Source organism: Podarcis tiliguerta, assembly GCF_965153285.1.
Source record: "Podarcis tiliguerta genome assembly, chromosome: 6".
In the NCBI taxonomy this organism is placed as follows: domain Eukaryota; kingdom Metazoa; phylum Chordata; class Lepidosauria; order Squamata; family Lacertidae; genus Podarcis; species Podarcis tiliguerta.
This window is the reverse complement of record NC_139539.1, coordinates 34,867,383-34,880,892: the sequence shown is the minus strand read 5'-3', so window position 1 is coordinate 34,880,892 and position 13,510 is coordinate 34,867,383.

The following is a 13,510-nucleotide window of genomic DNA, read 5'->3' as shown; positions in this document are numbered from 1 at the left end:
TTGGAGTGTTATATTCCAGTATAGGAAATGGCATAGTTAAATGTCCACATCCTGAATTCTCAACAGCTTCTCCCGCAGTGCTGCTTAGCTTGAGAAGAGCTGAAGAATGGCGCACAGACTGAAAAGTTCAGGGCCAAGGCAAATGAGACACCTTTAAAGAAAAACATTTGAAAATTAGCATGTGCAAGAGCTGCAAACCTGGTCAGAAGGCGATACTAATGCCTTTCTACTTGGGCCATATTTCTGATCGTATAAAACACAAGAAATCGTTGTTCTTTTTCAATTACCAATTTCAATTACCAATTTCTTTTTCAGTTATCAATTTCCCAATTACTTATTGGTAAAATTAATTAGACTGGAAGGCATACAGGGGGGAAAGATATGGGGGCCCTGTATGTTTTATTTCATGGATAGAAAATAACCTGGTGAAGAGAGGGACTGTTATGAGACTGACCAGATATCTCTGGGCATATTGTCGAATTCAGCCATCAACTGTAGGTGCTAAGGTTGTCAGGGACAACTTCACTAATTGGGTCTCTTGCTTCTCATTACCTCAGTACTCTGGCAGAAGACCATTTTCCCTTGGGCATTGATGAATGAATTGGTACTTAGGTCAAGGCCACTTCACATAATATATTTTAAAGTAATGTGGCAAACCTATTCATATTTGAAAAAGAACACGTTACCCTCAATGGGAACCTGAGTTTGCCACTCTGTAGTGTTTGGAACATCCTTCATTTTGAACAGATGTACTTGAGGTGAGTTTGTAGCCATGGCTGGTCTTGCAAAGGTTAATGCAATAATCCCATAAGTCAACACACACTCTGTGCACTGTGTCACACAAACTTTTATTTCTCTGTGTTGGAGACCACAACCAGTATCATAGATTTCATGAGTTACGCCACACAGAGAGAAAATTTTGTGACAGAAACTCTTATCTTTTGAAGTGGTCAGATCTTCAGCTGCAACAGTGGAGATGAACATCTGCTGCCGTTGAGCATGAGAGACGAGAGAAGCGTATTGATTTGTGGTAGCTATACTCTCCACTGATCAGGCTGACATGCATCCAAAGTTTCTGGCAACAGAAGGCATGAGAGGCTGCAGAAAAGGCATCAGGAGAACATGCAAAAGATCTTCTTGACCATTAAGCTGGAGGGCAATTGTACAGTTGAGGGGAGCTGTGACAAGTATAGGTTTTCTATGTTTATAGGAAACCACCTTTGAATAGACCTGTTCTTGCACCATGTGCAGTTGTTAATCTCAACTTCTTGACTCTTTAACACCATTCACTAAAAGTGTATGATCAAGAATTTGTGAGCTGCAACTTGACGGGCACTGTAAATACAAGAATTGATTAGGAACCCTAAAATATGTTACTATCCTTCCTCCATCCCTTCCTTTTTAAGACAGAAAACCAAGTAAAGACCTGCTTTTCATTGAATGGGGAAAGTCATTTCAGGCTGAGCTGAAACACAGAAGAGGTGGAATGGTTTTCACAAGCTCTTTTCATGTTTGCAATTGTAAAGAGAGAGAAATCAATTCAAATTAAATGAAAAAGAGTGGCTTCCCTTGGGAACCACAGCTGGAGTTTCGTGGAGATGCGTTATCAGAAAGAAATGTCAGAAGGAAGGGACACAGTAAAGATGTCTGCTTTATAAGGATTTTTGTTGTTTTCTTCAATATGAGTGGTCTGTCTTTTATTCACACATTTATAAAACGAATGCCCCACCGCCCCCTGTTTAAAATAAGTTAAACCTGTTAAAGTACATCCAGCAATCTCAAGGTACCATTTCTAGGTAAAGGTAAAGGTAAAGGTACCCCTGCCCGTACGGGCCAGTCTTGACAGACTCTAGGGTTGTGCGCCCATCTCACTCAAAGAGGCCGGGGGCCAGCGCTGTCCGAAGACACTTCCTGGTCACGTGGCCAGTGTGACCTCGCTGCTCTGGCGAGCCAGAGCCGCACACGGAAACGCCGTTTACCTTCCTGCTAGTAAGCTGTCCCTATTTATCTACTTGCACCCAGGGGTGCTTTCGAACTGCTAGGTTGGCAGGCACTGGGACCGAAGAGCGGGAGCGCACCCCGCGTCGGGGATTCGAACCGCCGACCTTTTGATCGGCAAGCCCTAGGCGCTGAGGCTTTAACCCACAGCGCCACCCGTGTCCCATTTCTAGGTAGCCTCAATCAAATTCACTGCACTCCTTTCTACCATGTTTCCCAACTTTGTGCTGGACAGGTTGAAAGTAACTATTGGGAAAGTTTAGGGTTCTGTCTCAGAAGCACTTGATACTTTCCAGACATAAGGTGTTGTTGTAAAGGAGCAGCCATTTCGTAATAGATAGGAATCAGTTCACAGATTCAACCTTAGGACATGGCAATTGCAGTAGAGTAAGACAAAGGCAGCTGTGAACAATACACACTTCATATGAATGAATAAATGAACAACTGAATGGGGCAAAGGGGGAAAGGAAGGCAGCACTGATGATCCCAATGTGAAGACTGGTTGCAGTTAGTGGTTGCAATCAGGCACAAGTGACAGAAAAGATAATCAGTGCTATAAAACTGTCACAATTATAGATCACTTCACAGTAAACAAACGAAAAAGAGATACCAAACAGGATGCTCATTGCAACCTGGCAACTAAACCCATGACCTTGGTTATAGCCCAAATACCATAGCAACCAACCCTGTCAAAAACATCTGAGCAGGGAAAGTCTGGCATGTCTTTGTTAACTTTTAAGACACTTAACCTCATGAATTCTCTCCCTGTGTCACTGGTCTCCCTTGCCTTTCCCTCTGTGTGATTTGAAAGCTTGTTAGGGTACTTTGCTTTTTGTTTGCCTAAAACAGATGTTGCTGGACTACAGCTCCCATCCTCTCTGACCATTGACTATGCAGGTTAGGGCTGATGGGAGTTGGAGTCCAACAACATCTGGAGGGACACATCTCTGGTCTATCTATCCCTCCATTCATCTGGGGGCATATCTACTACACCAGTGACAACATCTGGGGAATATCTGCACAATCCTCTACCATGTCTTGTTTTCCTCTGGTATGGTAGCTGCTAAATTGGAAAGATAATGCCATTCCACAGTAATAAAGGAGCCAACATCCAAGGTAATATGCCACTGCAAGTTTATTATTTTGTGTTTGTTGTTTATCACAAATAAAAAACCCCAGAAATGTCAGCAAAGGTCCGGCTTGAGAGAAACAAATTCCAACCATGAATTTTGGTAGTCCACTGCTATAGATTTGGAGGGTTGTCATTTGGTCTAGAAAAAGTCCAGAAAGTATTCTGGTACTAAGAAGAAGTACTAATTTTGTTCTTTTTCTGATATGGTAAAATCTGCATCAACAAAGGGAGCACTGGGATGTTTACAACTTAAGCATGATGCCATGTGAGTATGCACTCATCCACCACCCAAAAATGAGTGCATCCAAATAGACAGTAAATGACTGGTGTGAAAGTGAAAGTGCCCTTCCAGCATTCTACCCTTCATATTGCCCTCTATGCAGTAGGATTCTGTAAAGTTAGACTCTTGGGCTTAGCACACCACTACTGTAGCAGCCATTCATTTTGTTAATCCAAAGATCAGGCTGGGATGAGCAATAAATACATGTGTTTTTGGGATACCAAATTTATTTCTGGAACAAAACCAATTGGGTCTGCAAATCTCTACTCCAAGGCTCTTCTGTAAATATGTCCCAGCCAGTTGAATTTTCCCTGTTGAACAGCATTATTAAGAAATAATAATTTAAGGAAACCTCATTTAGGGAACACCCCTTAATGGTCATGGAGGGTGGGCAGAGTTATCTTCACATTGTCTGGGTTATATGCATAACTGTATCCCACAGCTGCTTTCACAAAAGTTATTGAAGGCAACTCAAAAAAGTTTATAAAAAGTAAACAAATACTATTAGAGCATTTTTAAATGACTTTAAAAAGTGCCTTTAAAAATGACTTGGTAGCAACAGAGAAAGGGAAAAACAGAAGCCTGCTAGCAAAGTTTATATTTAGAAAAGCAAAGTCAATTTGACATATGAAAAGTTTCTCTTCACAGGTATAAAAATTGTTTCTATCAGGTAGTAGCCATCTGTCCATCATAACCACATCTGAGCTTGTGTTAATAACTGAACAGCTTAAACAAAACAAAAGCAGACCCAGCTGTAAACTGAGTTGTGAAGAGCAATTCATTAATGCTTGCAAAAAGCTTTGTTGGATTCTGAGGAAGGTGGCATAGAAATGCAAATAAGCATTGTTGCCTGGATTGTTACATAACTCCTGGAAAAAGCAGCCAGAGCAAATCCTCCATTGGAGAATAAGCCCTGCACACTTGTATCAGGAAGGCACCAACAGAAATCAACAAATATGACCTTTCCTCTTTATGACTGTACTTCTAGAACCAAGATTCAAGCAAAAGTCTATTAAAAACTCTCTTAAATAAGTATATGCACCAGCCATAGGAACACAGGAAGTTGTCGTGTACAAAGTTAGACCATTGGTTCCTATAGCACAGTACTGTCTACACTGGCTGGTAGCCAAAGACATTCTCTATCACTAACTATAGCTGCTCATGTTTCCCACCATTGTTTTCATTGGTAGGTCCAAAACAAGGATCCACAGACAGCTATTTAATGAGCGCTCACTCTGAAGCTTGACAATATTGTATCACATATATGCAAAGTGCACAACAGACCAGAGTCCTATCAATTTCCATAGGTCTTCTGTGCAAGCAACAAGGCACCTTTGGGAGTCAAATGTTCTGTACTTGATAGCCTTTCTGTTTCAATGGGAGGGTTTCACACCTCAGCATTTGAATGCTCCATTGGGGAAGAAAAAGAATATACACACCTTTGAAATTCTTTGCAGTTCTGATGGTGTTGTGGCTCCAAATGCAGTATTTCAAAAATGCTTCCATTAAAATGTCCTTTGAAGCCAGCATGGATTGAATATTTGCTATAGATTATGCTCCTCCAGTGCTCCAGTTGGTGTTTACAAGCAGATGTTTAAAATTCAAAGCCCAAGCCTATGTTTCAAAGTTGTTCTTTCTGGAGGGGGTAGAATCTATTTGAGCAGAAATTCCTCAGCCGAATGAACTTCTAATGTGGCATCTGTGGCTTTGCCTCAAACTAAAACTCCTTTGAAAATTTGCATGACCTGAAAAAGAGATTTAGAGTGATTTGTATGCAGATAGGTTTGTTTAACCTGCATGTATTTATGCAATCATTTTCAGATCAATTGAGAGAACCTTCTCACAGGTGCAAAAGCCCACCCACCTCCCACAAATTCCTCCCAAACTTCCTAGCCAGAAGGAAAATCTCCACATATATAGCCTAATAACATAATCAGATACACATTGGGAGTCTCCCTGGAGAGTTGGGTCTTTGAAAACCTTTCCAAAGGGAAATAAACATAGGCTGTTAGATTTCTGCCGTTTCAATAGAAGGACAGTGGAGATTTGAACAGGCAAACTTCCAATCTGTTTTCTATTTTCTAAGGGTTTGTTTTTGGATACAACAGCAAGTAACAGTCTGGGCAAAGCAGTCCAAGTGGAACCCATGTAAGAAAAAGAAGAAAAGTCAAACTGCATTTTAAGCTCTGGAGACGAAACCTTTGGGACAACGATAGCCCTACAGTTTCCACTTTGCTGGCATTTTCCTGCCTTTTCTTTATATGTCACATTCTTCATTAGTTAAGTGCAGAGTAATCAGCATTGTGAAATTGTGGACTTCCTCAGTTCAGGGTAGTGCAGAAGGCTGAGCACAGGAAAGGTCAGGGCTCTTTTTATAGAATTCCACTCACAGCAGATAAAATCAAGGGTTCCCTAAGCAATTAGTGGTTAGGTCCCTGTGAAAGTAAGTACCTTTCAAAATGGTTTTGACAGATAGGGGAAAGAAGTGAAAAGGAATTAGAGATTTATTGAATTTGGGGGAGAAGCAAGATTGCAACACACTCTAGTTTATCTCTTGGATGCAACTGGCTTTGCTATTTGGTATCTTCAGAAAAAGTGAAAATGAGGGTTAAACTTGGCTTGATGTGGTAGATTCGTAAACAGAATCTCCTGGGGTGGGGGTTGATATTTTTAATATACCTATAATGCTTCCACCACAAGGCAAATAGCAGCTTTACAATGTGATTTATATAAGACAAATGGCTCACTTGGATTTTTTGAAAAACAAAAACAAACCTGTTAGGGCCCTGATCAGAATATATATTTTCAGGAAATCCTTTCACAAATCTCCTGCATCACATCTAGTTTGACCCTGATACTCTTGTGCCAGTGCAATTCAGAGCATAGTATGCTTGAATTCTGGAAGATGTACTACTCAAAAATACATTTATTTCACTCTAGCAATAGTTTCTAGATCTGTCTAGATGTCAGATTCTTTGGTGATCACTCGTAGCTGAGTAAGATTGTCTTCCATGAACACAGTCTTAACAGTGAGTCCACAAGTGACTGCGGAGGCCAATTCTGGATCCACACATCCTTCCACAGTGGGTACATAGATTTCTGGATGAGGGTTTGCCAAATGTGCTTCCTCTTAGCACATTTCTTCCTTTTGTCCTGAGTTTGAGTGTTTTCAAAGTCCATGACACCTTTGATAAAGGCTGTTCTCCAACTGGAGCACTCGCAGGCCAGTGTTTCCCAGTTGTCAGTGTTTATACTACATCTTTTTAGATTTGTCTTGAGGGAGCCTTTTAAACCTCTTTTGTTGACCACCAGCATTACACTTTCCATTTTTAAGTTCAGAATAGAGTAGTTGCTTTGAAAGACCATAATCAAACATCCAAACAACATGACCAGTCCATCGAAGTCTATGTTGAAGAATCATTGCTTCGACACTGGTTATCTTTGCTTCTTCCAGTACACTGGCACTAGTTTGCCTGTCTTCCCAAGTGATAGGTAAAAAAATTTGGAGACACCTTTGATGGAATCTTTCGAGGAGTTGGAGATGGAGTTTATAAGTGGTCCACATTTCACAAGCATACAGTAAGATTTGTAATATAATAGCTTTGCAAGCAAGCATTTTGGTTTCCCCAGTCCTCAAACTCTCTGCACTTCAATCAGGATAAAGCTGCCCTCGCAGAGCTCAGGTGATGCTGGATTTCTGCATCAGTGTCGGCTCTTGTGGAAAGGGAACTGCCAGGTAGGAGAACTGATCAATACTTTCCAACATTACACCACTGAGTTGGATTTGTGGTGCTGCAGAAGGGTTGTTTTGTGCTTGTTGGTGCAGCACTTTGGTTTTTTGGATGTTGAGCGATAGGCCAAGCTCTTCGTAAGCATCTGCAAAGATATTTAGGATGGTTTGGAGGTCGTTCTCTGAGGGTGTACACACTATGTTGTCAGCGGCATACAAGCTCTATGATGGAAGTCATAGCAACCTTACTCTTTGCTTTCAGCCTACTCAGATTAAAAAGCTTTCCATCTGTTTGATATATGATTTCTACTTAGGTAGGGAGTTTCCCTTTGAGAAAGTGTAGGATCATGGTGATGAAAATAATAAATAGAGTTGGGGTTATAACACAACCCTGTTTAACACCTGATCCCACTGTGAATGGTTCACTTTGAGAGCCATTGTTATCAGTGATTCTTGCTGTCATTTTATCCTGGAGGAGCCGAAGGATGTTCACAAATTTATCTGGGCAGCCGATTTTCAGAAGGACAATCCACAGGGCATTATGATTTACAGTTTCAAAGGCCTTAGTCAGGTCAATAAACACCATATACAGGGGTTGGTTTTGCTCTCTGCATTTTTCTTGAAGCTGTCGAGCGGTTAAAATAATGTCCACTGTCCCTCTAGAAGGTTGAAACCCATTTTGGGATTCAGGAAGGGTAGCCTCAGATATTATTAGGAGATGGTTTGCTAAGATCCTTGCAAGAATTTTGCTGGCCACAGCTAATAAAGAGATGCCTCCATAGTTTCCGCAATAGGTTCTATCACCTTTTTAAAAAGAGATTGATACTTTTGGCATCCATAAAGTCTACTGGGATCTCTTCTCTTTCCCAGATTTTTTCGATGAGCTTGTGTGAAGTTGTTGTGTAAGTTCAATTCCACCCACTTTGGAGACTTTGGCAGGTATCCCATCAGGTCCGCTGGCTTTGCTGTTTTTAATTTGGTTAATGGCTGTACACAATTCTCCCAGATTTGGGAGCTCATCTCTAATTTGTTTTTGTGGAATTTTGAGGACCTCAGCAGCTATGGGGGAGTTGCGGTTTATGGAAATGCTGGTAATGTTCTTTCCAGTGCAGTGCAGTAGCTTCTTTATCTTTTAGAAGTGTGGTGCTGTCTGTTGAGTGTAGGGAGCATATACCATGATTCATTGACCTATAGATGATCTTTGTGGCTTTAAAGAAACTCTGTGCATCATGAGTGTTGGCTAAGTGTTGGATCTCTTCAGCTTTTTTTATCCACCAGGTGTTCATTAGTCCTCTGGTTCTTCTTTGAACCTCAGCCTTGGCATTGGCATAGCTATTTTTCTTAGTGGCACATTTTCTCTCTCTTTCCCAGATCTGAAAGGCCTTCCTTTTCTTGTTAATAATGCATTCAATCTCACTGTCATTCTCATCAAACCAGTCCTGGTGTTTCTTGGTTTGGTATTCCATAGTTCGTTCACAGTCTGCAATAATGGATGTTTTTAGCCTCATCCAGTATTCCTCGATATTGTCAGGGAACTCCAAAAGCAGATGGTCCTTAAGATCACTTAGCCTAGATATCAGATTATGTCCATTGGCACTATGGGATAACCCTTTTGCAATTATAACAGTGCAACATCAACTTCCAGCATTTATTAAAAGTAATTTCTATAACACTTTGCCATCTATAAAAGCCATACAGTTTTCATGCTGCCTTCACAAGTTAGCCTAGAAGTCTGTGGTTTATGTGTGGCTTCTTTCTTAATAGCTGAGCAGGTGCTTTGAGATTGGATCATCATTCAAGTAATCAAATCCAGTACACTGGCCGCTATGCTAGGAAGCCTCCCCACCCATCTGCAATGCTGGTACATGAAGATGGCTGCACTGCAGATTCAAGGATAAGTGATCCCATTCAATATCCACTTTATTATAAGTACAGTATCTGTTTTCTCTGGATTTGATCCTAAAGGATTTAGGTTGAAATCCTATTCACACTTACTTGGACAATTGAACACAGTGCCATACAGACAAGCATAGAATTGCATTGTTAATGTGTATTCTTAGGCAGGTTTATTTGGGAGTAACCCACTTAGTGGTGTTTGCTTTCAAGTTTGTATGGTGGACCCATATACATGATGGGGCCACATGTTCAGGACAGCTAACAGCACTCACATTATTAGGAGCATTGTGAAGTTGGAAATGGTACCAGAAGTCATAGATATGTTCACTTCCAATGTTGTATTATGTATTGCAGAATACTGATTTTTCTGCAAACAGTTTTTGCAGACTCCCAAGAAAGCGAGTTTTCATTTCAAAAACTTTACATGAATCTAGTCCTCATCACTGCAATTTATAGGGGGAAACCTAAATCCACAAGGGCAGTTTCAGTCTTTCGCTTAAAACATAAAAACTGGAGGAGGTCTGGTTGCACAAGCTCCTCAGGAATAACCAGCCATTACTCAGGACAGTTCTCATTCTCACTGTGTGGTACCCTGTCTCCACTGTTCACAGACCAGCAACCCAGGCTGAAATATTGAATCTGCAACAAATTCCAAATTAAGGAAAGGAAAGAAAAACTCCAAAAAGCAATTTGTGCGGCATAAACTATGCAAATTGAATAAAAGCATTGGTGAATATGACCGGTTTGCACAATATATCTCCATCTCAGCAGACCTTAGAGATCTGTGACCCAGAATTCCTGCCCCTTTGCCTATAAAGCTAGGCTGCTATCTTAGCCATGGGAGCCCTTCCCATAACAGTGTGCTGAGAGTTGCTGTCTGATCATGTTAAAGAGCTGCTACGTGTGTGCTGGTGTCACATCTCAAGTGAACCATGAGCATTTCCCCATGCCTTGTAGAAAGCCTAACACAGAAAGAAGTTTGTCAATTACATTTTTAATCAGCCTTGAAAAATCACTGTGTAAAACAAAAGAGAACCTTTGAAGAAGAAGAAGAAGAAAAGGACATTGAAAAATGGGCAAGATGTAATAGGGGAGAAAAAGTCTGTGATAAAGTGCTGTCTGGAGAAATGGATGAGGAAATATGCCCTGTGAAATAAATTGAGAAACAGCAGAAGATGAGAAGATCTCATTTATCTCACATGCGCTCCTCTCTGTGATTGAGCAATAATAGTGCAATCAAAGGGCTGCTTTGAAATCGTCTCTCTTGTTCTGGATTCACAAGGAAGCCATCTAGGAAGGAGGAACAAGCACTGGACAACACCGGAGCATTCTTTAAAACTTAGTAACTCTCTTGAAGCATCTGCTCATGTGTCCTGGCAGTGGCAGCACATCGTGGGAGCAGAGTTGTACTTCATTTGGAGAGCGAAAAGTCGTATCAGTTCAGGTCTTTCACAATTGGTGACATAAAATAAGTTCCTTGCTTGCAGGATCTGGCATGTGACTAAAATTGAGATGAAACTGCAGAAACAATGCATTCTGAATTAGCAGGAAAGCATGCTCTCTGGAAAGCTTGCCTTCAAGCAGTGGTCTTTAAACTTTGTACCTTTCCATATCTGGCTTCTCAGTCTGCCAAAGAACCCTTATGGATCCACCATAATTCAGAGCCGGATATGGGGTGGTGTGGGCGGTTCCCCTGCACAGGGTGCTGAGCCGAGGAGGTGCAAAATTTAGAAGATCCATAATTGAGAAGATCTATTTGGGGGCCCTAATTTTGACCTTGCACGGGGTACCCTATTATGAAAGATTACCAAAGTCTGCCCCTGCATCATTGCACACAGCCAAGGCTTTTGTTATGTACTGAGCTTGGATCCTAGAACAATAGGCAGTTAGGATCCTAGAAGGCAGCAACCTGATTGGTCTGCAGGAGCCGCCCAATCCGGCCCCAGGAAGAAGTGAATCAGCAACCTGATTGGCCTGCAGGAGCAGCCCAATCAGGCTTCAGGAGAAAGTGAATCATTCACCTGATTGGCCTGCGGGAAGAGCCCAATCAGGGTCTAGGAGGGGAGTTGAATCAGCCAATCACACGGGACCCATTGTGTAAATAATGTGTATATATAGCCAGAGGTTTGGGAGGGAAGCACTCACTCACTGTTTACCATGAGCCGAAATAAAGAGCATGAAATCAACACTCAACTCCGAGTATATTTCAGCTTCTGAGACATGTTCTAAGTGCACTCTCATTTCACTGAGATTGTGACCCAGAGCACACCAAACATTATTCTCATGCCCTACATACAGGTGCCCTTTAGATGTTTTAGATTGCAACATGATTTAGCCACAACCAAATGGATATGATGGGGGCTGTTGTCCAAAATGTTTGGAGGCCATTCTGTTGGCTCCCCCTGCCCTACAACAACTTGGTAGGTAACCAGGTTTAGGTCCTTTCTAAAGATCAGATCTGTTCAATGTGAGACGTTGATGTTGTATACAGTCATACCATGGAAGTCGAATGGAATGGAAGTCGACTTCCAAAACATTCGGAAACCAAAGCGTGGCTTCCTGCAGCCAATCGGAAGTCGTAAAAGCCCCGCCAGACGTTCGGCTTCCAAAAATAGTTTGCAAACTGGAACAGTCACTTCCAGGTTTGCAGTGTTCAGGAGCCAAAACGTTTGAGAACTAAGCTGTTCAACTTCCAAGGTACGACTGTATAGTTCAAGGTTGGGGGAGAAAAGAGGGGAGAGAGAGAGAGCAGGGAGTGAGAGAGGGGGGTTAGTAAACTTCCGTTCTTTTACATAGTGTATGTGCAAGGTTTTTGTGTCAGTGTCACATAGGTAGGTTCTCTTTCTTATTCATGTTTTTATTGGCGGTGAGAGAGATTTTGGGGGCAGGGCATGGTTGGTTGCCTATAGTTGAATGGAGTGAGTTGTGTGGGAGAAGGGGTGGTTGTTGGGTTAGCTTAGCCATATTGATTTGTATGCTGTCAGTGGGTTCTTGTTCTTGTCTTGTTGGGCTGTGTGTGTAATGAAGGGGAGCCAAACCAGATGAAGGCATCCTCTTTTATTTGTCCCCATGCTGTTTCAGTTTTTTGGTTAGCTTTTCTAGTAAGCCTGTTTCCCATACAGTTTGGTACCACTGGCCACAGTTTAGTCCATTGGGTAGGGTTGCTACACAGCATGTGAATCAACTTATAGTAGCAGCTTACTGAATCGATAATTCCATTCTCTGGGCTAGTCCACAAATACTGCATTGTATCCAATGAAGTAGTTCCATCCAGATGTCCATTAGGGCTGCCATATGTCCAGATTAACGTGAATTTCTGAAAGGTGGTGCTTTGTCCTGGATCTTAGGCAAGTCAATTGAAAAATTGTGATTTTGGGGGGCAGGGACAACAACTTTGTGGTCTTCCTAAGAAAAAGCTCAACAACTTTCAGGATGTTCTGGTTTTTACCCTATTTCCTCTCCTCTCCCCATGTGTCCACCAAGCCTTCCCCCACAAATGTATTCAAGAGGGTTGGGGGAAATGCAGAACATATCATGCAAGTGTATGTCATTGCATTAACAGAACAACTTAACTGGATTCAACCCATTAATTTGGCAGAGAAATCAACCACCATTTAATGCATTTACCACTAGCTCCTGAGCATGAGCATATGGAGGTAAAAGTGGCCACCCCTTAATTAAATGGTAGGCTGGTGACAGCAGAGCGTTGTTTCCCCAGTTTCCTTATGCATTACAGTGGTACCTCGGGTTACATACGCTTCAGGTTACAGACTCTGCTAACCCAGAAATAGTACCTCAGGTTAAGAACTTTGCTTCAGGATGAGAACAGAAATCGTGCTCTGGCGGCGCGGCAGCAGCAGGAGGCCCCATTAGCTAAAGTGGTGCTTCAGGTTAAGAACAGTTTCAGGTTAAGAACGGACCTCCGGAATGAATTAAGTACTTAACCCGAGGTACCACTGTACTTTTAATCGTCTATATTGTCTATCTGTTCATGGGTCCATCAGCAATCCATCACCTTTCAAAAGAATGCCTGAAGCCAGAAATAATGTCAGGATGTCTTCTCAGGCCCCTTTTCCCACCCCGCTCTTGCAGACCATCTAACTGTGCAACACTTAAGAGCAGACACAGTTAGTCGATGGTAAGATAATCCGTGGTTTGTCACTACTGAATATTTTATGTGCTTCTTCCACCAAAGGGATTGTCCAAGTTAGCAGCAAAACAGGCAGTAGCAAAAGGGGGGGAAGGAGGGGAGCACTGATTATTGTACTGTCAGCTTTGACTCTCACTTTAGTGAAAGTAAGAAACAGCAAAGCCAGACAGTCGGTGCTTTGGAAGTTTCTTCCATTTTGACAACACAACATTTCCATCTGACTCATAAATAGATCCCATATTATTTTTCACCAATTTATAAAACGAGGGGATTTCTTTCCAACCCTATCTCCCCCCTCCCTTTATGTAGATTGTTTTGGTGGGA